The sequence below is a fragment of the Bubalus bubalis genome, chromosome 9, assembly GCF_019923935.1.
Source record: "Bubalus bubalis isolate 160015118507 breed Murrah chromosome 9, NDDB_SH_1, whole genome shotgun sequence".
In the NCBI taxonomy this organism is placed as follows: Eukaryota; Metazoa; Chordata; class Mammalia; order Artiodactyla; family Bovidae; genus Bubalus; species Bubalus bubalis.
Window position 1 is genome coordinate 105,378,348 of NC_059165.1, and position 6,000 is coordinate 105,384,347.

Consider the following 6,000-nt stretch of genomic DNA (forward strand, 5'->3'; position numbering starts at 1 on the left):
TGGAGGGCCAGCCTGGGGTGTTAGGCCAGGCTTGTTGACCAAGAAATCAGTAGCCCTGGGAGGTCCATGGACCAAAGTATTAATAGGAGAAAAGCCCAGAGAGGATAGGCTTCCCCAATAGCTCAGCAGGTAAAGAACCCACCTGCAGTGTAGGAGACACAGGAGACATGGGTTTGATCACTGGTTTGGGAAGATCCCCTAGAGGAGGAAATGGTAACCCACTCCAGTACTCTTGCCTGAAAAATTCCATGGACAGAGGAGCCTGGCAGGCTACAGTCCACAGGGACACAAAGAATCAGATATGACTGAATGACTAAGCAGGCATGCTAGAGAAGAAAATGACTCATTCAAGGTCACCTAGCCTGGCCTCAAACCCAGAGCTCTAGGTCTGGCCTGATTTAGCTCCCTCTCCCATCCAAGGGCTTCCCAAGTGGCACAGTGGTAAAGAATCAGCCTGCCTATGTAGGAGATACAGGAGACACAGGTTCAATCCCTGGGTGGGGAAGATCCCCTGGAGGAGGAAATGGCAACTCGCTCCCGTATTCTTGCCTGTGAAATCCCATGGACAGAGGAGCCTGGTGGCTACATGTAGTCCAGGGTGTTGCAAAGAGTCTGACAGAAGTGAGCACACACACACTCACACACCCATCCAAGGAGGACCCTGCTCCTTGGTGGTGCTGAGACCTCTCTGGCCCCTCCAAGGCCCCTGTTTCTCTGTGTTTCTCTTCTGTCTTTGTCTTATTCTGCCCCCCTCTCTCAGGTTATATGAATCAGGAGCAGCCCCCTACACACCTCGATTCCCCTCTTCTCCACCTCATTCTCACACTGGAAGAAACATCCTGTGCTCAGGCTCCCCAAGAGGCTTTCCTCTGATGGCAGAGGACGTGTGTGTGTGTGTGTGTGTGTGTGTACGCGCGCGCACGCGTGTGCGCGGGGGGGGGGGAGTGTGTGTGTGTGTGTGTGGCAGGATATGCAACAGAGGAGGCTCCTCCCCCTAGCACAGCAGACGGCTGACCCTGGCACTCTAGTATATCTAGCCCAAGCTCCCCTCAAATGTTTTCTGTGACCACAAACCCCACAAACACCCGAGGACAATCCAGGATCTGGAGGACCCTTGGACACCCAACTGGATCACAGCAAGAACACACCCAGCCACAAACACACACGGGCACCCCAAGGGGAAACACTCAAGCAGGCACACAACTGGTATACAAGCGCATACATAACTGGTATACACACACCCGAACACCCCGTCACCCACAGAGACCCAGCCAGCGGAGCACACACTGAGTCGTAACTGCTCAGACCCACACATACTCGGATGCAGCAGCACGGTGTCACACACATCATAAGCAATCATGACACCACCGGCCCCCATCTCCACCCCCGCGTAAAACAGCCTTTTCCTCTGAAGCGCCGGCCGCAGCCACGAGGCAGAGACCCCCGCTCCTGAAAAAGCAAAGACCCTCCCCTACTCCCGCCAGGCCCTGCGCGCCGCCCTGCCCCCGCCCACCTACCGCCTGTGGAAGGAGGTGGGCCAGGAGCGCCGCGACTTCTCGAGAGCTGGCCTCAGGCTCAAGTCCCGCTCCCTGCGTCCCACAGACTTGTCCGGGTCTGAGTGGAAGCGCTGCTGGATGCGGATGGGGCGCCGAGGCTGCCGCCACAGGTGCTTCGGGGCCCTGGCTACGCCTTGGCGGCTGCGAGCGGAATTCAACTCGCGGGATGCCTCTAGCCCTTCTTGGACCTTTGGGGTCTCCATGCGCCAGAACTGGGGAGCAAGCGGATTGCAGGGCTCGAGAGCCGTCCCCGGGAGGGAAGAGCGTCTGAGCCGAAGTCCCGGCCAGAGCCGGGAGTGGAGACGACAGCGAGGAGCTGTCCGCGCTGAAGGTGCTGAGGCAGGAAAAGGTAGCAACAGGGGCTCAAGGTGGGGCCGATCCCGAGGAGCTGTCCTCACTGAGGTGGTGCTGAAGGATAGATAGCAGGGCAAAAAGAACTTGAGGGTGGGGGTTGGGGAAAGGGGCTGGGGAGGACCCCTGCGCCAAGGATGGTCTGCCGTCCCCTCTAGAGCTGAACGAAATAGGTTCAAGACATGGACTTGGGGTGAAGACAGAAATTGTCCTCCCGTTTTCTGCCAAACAGAGAGCAGGGAAACAGGGTCTCTGGAAACTCCCAGCACTGAAGCATTGATCCTACTCCTGATGCTGAAAGTGTAGTAGATTCAGGAGCTCCGAGTGGCAAAGACAGAGAGGAGCTGTCCGCGACCTGTCGGTTCTGAAGGCAAGGGCAGGAAGACAGACAGGGGTTCAGGAAGACCTCCAGACCAGGGCGTCGATGGCCCAGGAAATGCTGAAAGCAGTAGCGGGTCTTCAGCCTTCCTCTGTGACTGTAGCAAAGAGGTGTCTGGAAGCAGAATCAAGGGCTCTAGTCTTCAGAGGTAGGCACAGATGGCGGTCTTTCTGCTCAGGAAGGTAGGCTTAGCAGTTCAGCCCCAGATCGGGTCTCTTTGGGATCTTAAAAGCCCCATACATGCTGGGCAGAAATCAGAGAAGTAAAGAGAAATGGGGAAGGGCTATGGAAGAGTGCTCCAATGCCTGGGGTGTGCACACAAGAAGCTGCCTCTGGTTGGGGTGGGTAGAGAGGGGCACTCTTTTATAACCACACTGACGCCCAGACCCTCAGCGGAAACGGCAGGATCTCATTTGCCCCGTGACGCCCTGGGCCCCTCCTTACAGCCACAATTTCTGCTCTCAAATCTCAGGGTGCCCCTCCCTTCCCCAGTTCTAGAAACTCAAGGCTCTGCTCACCAGACATTCTAATCTCAGGGGTTATTTTCTTGGAAGTAGCAAAGGGAGGGCGAGCATATTTTCTATCATGATTAACAGAAGTAGACATGGACAAGAGCAGGTGTAAGAGGGTGGGTGTGGGCCGAGGCAGGGAGGTATTTGGGACCATTTGGTGCAACAGATTTGGGGGTAGGAAGAGCTCCGATCTTTTCAGAGAACTCACAAGGACATCTCAAGGGTATCTCCCATGAGGACTGTCTATCCTCTACCCTAGTTGTGTCCCCGAGTGGGAAGAATGGAAAATGCTTGTATCAGGGAATCAGACAGACTGAGCCCCAGCTACAATACTGCCATGTCTTGCTGGGTGGTGCCAAATTGCTCCTCTCTGTCCATTCCATCTGGCTCAGTCCCCGGCCCCCCAAAGCTGATAGTGGGAGACAACTTGGTCCAGCGGTGGGGGGTGTGGGTTCTGCCACTGGCTGGCTCTTGCTTTCCCTCCCCAAACCTGTTTCTGTTCCAGAAAATGGGGATAATGATGGTGTTCCCATCTCTTGGCTTTGTTACAAGGATGAAAAGGGATGTCGCATGTGAAGGGTCAAAGACCAGGAGCTGTCCACACCAGATCCCCTCTCTCTTACCTACTGCTGGTGCCCACCAAAGCCTGGTGTGTCTATTTTATACATAACTTCTGAATCTGCCTATTTCTCTCCAGCCAATGGCTCCCACCCTGGTCCAGGCACCACTATCTACTGCCTAGAACTGTCAAGGGGTCTTAATTGGACCCCTGTTGTTTTCACTTCTGCTTTTGACAGTGCTCCCTACAGTAGCCACAGGGATTTTTTTTTTTAATGCCAATCTGATCAACTCACTGCCTTGAAAACCCACCCATGCCTCCCCTTATATCCCATGAGATCTTGGGTGGTCAAGCCCCTGCCCACCTCTCCAGGCTCCCCTCCCATCTTCCAGCCACACTGGTCTATGTTCAACTCATGCAGCTGATCCTCTTGAGTCCAAGACTCCAGACATTCTGTTTCTTCTAATTGGCACACACTTCTGGCTCAGTCAGTAAAGAACCTGCCTGCAATGAAGGAGACCTGGGTTTAATCCTTGGGTTAGGAAGATCCCCTGGAGTAGGAAATGGCAACCCACTCCAGTATTTTCACCTGGAAAATCCCATGTACAGAGGAGCCTGGCAGGGTACAGCTCATGGAGTTGCATGAGTGGGATATGACTTAGCAACTAGACCACCAGTCCCTGTCCTCCTCCTGGCTGACCTCTCTTTGTCCTTTAGGCTAAGCTTAGATACCACTTATTCCTAGCAGCCCTTCCTCGTCCCATCCCCCTCCCCCTCCCTCCACAGTGCTGGGTTGGAAGGCTCCTCTGGGCTCCCTTATCACCCTGATCTCTCCAGTTAGTATGAGTCTGTCTCCACCATCATCCTGTGAATATAGCCATATGCCCATGGCTATATTCCAAGTACAAGGTCTGGCACACAGTAGGTGCTTAATAAATGCTTGTTGAACAAGTTAAAGAAAGGTCCAGCTAGACAAGGCACTCTCTTTCTCCTGGGACAGGCCCCCTTGATCCCCACAAGCCTCTTGACCTGCCTGGGGCCAGCCCTGTTAGTTCCCTCCAGCCCCGACGTTGAACAGCACACAGGCCCTGGGCTCCACGTCTACAGTGGTCCTGAGGCAGTGTGACAGTCGTGGCAGCAATGGGGTCCCTGAGAAGCATGTCTGGATGACACCATTGCCAAAGGGGCTCATGGGGGCCAAGCCGGAATCAGCCAGCTCCCGGACTGGCTGGGGAGACAGCAGCAAAACATGAGCACGTTCCCAGGCGTGGGAGCTCTCTGGAACCCTGGGGACAAGGAGCCTCTGAGGTATCTTCACCAGGTCGTGTGTGGTCAAGCCCCTGCCCATCTCTCCAGGCTCCCCTCCCACCTTCCAGCCACACTGATTTATGTTCAGCTCATGCACCTGATCCCCTTGACTCCAAGACTTTGCACATTCTGTTTCTTCCAGAAAACATTCTTCTAGGAACTGACATTCTCTCAGTCCAGATTCCTGGACTGACACAGAGAGTGGTATCTCAGTCCTTCTTTTCCCCTCAGTGAATTTCCTTCTCTCAGCCTCAGTTACCCCACCGATGAAATGGGGACGTGGATCTCAAACCTTGCAGGATATGAATAGTGCCTGGCCCACAGTAGGCACTGAAAAAATATTTTTTATCAATCAATTCATATATAGTATATTTATTGTTTATAACATTATATATATATATTGCTATTTATTATAATATTATAATAATATGCACTGTAATGGTATTCTAGCATGTCTTATTATTATTAAAATGTAAAGATAAGACATGCAGTAAATAAACAAGTGAATAATGACAGTACCAATAACTACTCTTTCTTACACACTCATTCCACATAGGTGGTGTTCTAAGGATCCCTCATGGATCAGCTCACAAGAACACAATGAGACCATTTTGTACAATTATCCTCACTGCAAAAACAAGAAAACTGAGGCTCAGAGGTTAAGTAACTTGCCCAAGGTTGCAGGTGGTAAGGAAATGGTGGAGATGAGGTTCTGGATTCTGAGGCTTCTTGTTGGAAGGACTGAACAGGAAAAATTAAATGAGATAGTGTTTGCAAACATGCTCTGGGTAAACACTTGAGACCTTTAGAAATCAAACAGGGAACTTCCCTGGTGGTCCAGTGGCTAAGACACCAAGCTTCCAATGCAAGGGGCATGGGTTTGATCCTTGGTCAGGGAACTAAGATCCCATATACTTTGTGCATAGCCAGAATATATGTATATATAAATCAGACAGAATCGGGATGAATTGATGCACTCTCCATCCCATCAGATCTGAGTTCAATCCATGCGATATGGTCTAGGCCAAGCATGCTTCAGTTTCCTCATCTGTCAACCAGTAATGAAATCCACATGGGTTCCTTGGAGTTGCTAATAACAGAATCGTCCAGCAGGCATATGCCAGCCATAGGCTGGGAACTGTCCGCAGTGCTGACCCCAGGAAGTAGCGTCAAAACTGGAACCCGCGGCCATGGGGATGGGGTAGGAGCCAAAGGCACAAATGAGGACTTGGGAGAGGCAGAGCTCAGAACCAGCCTTCTGCGTCTCTGTCCCTGCACTACACAAGTGTGTCCCCACCATCAGGCTCAATATTCAGATGGAGAAACCGAGATCCA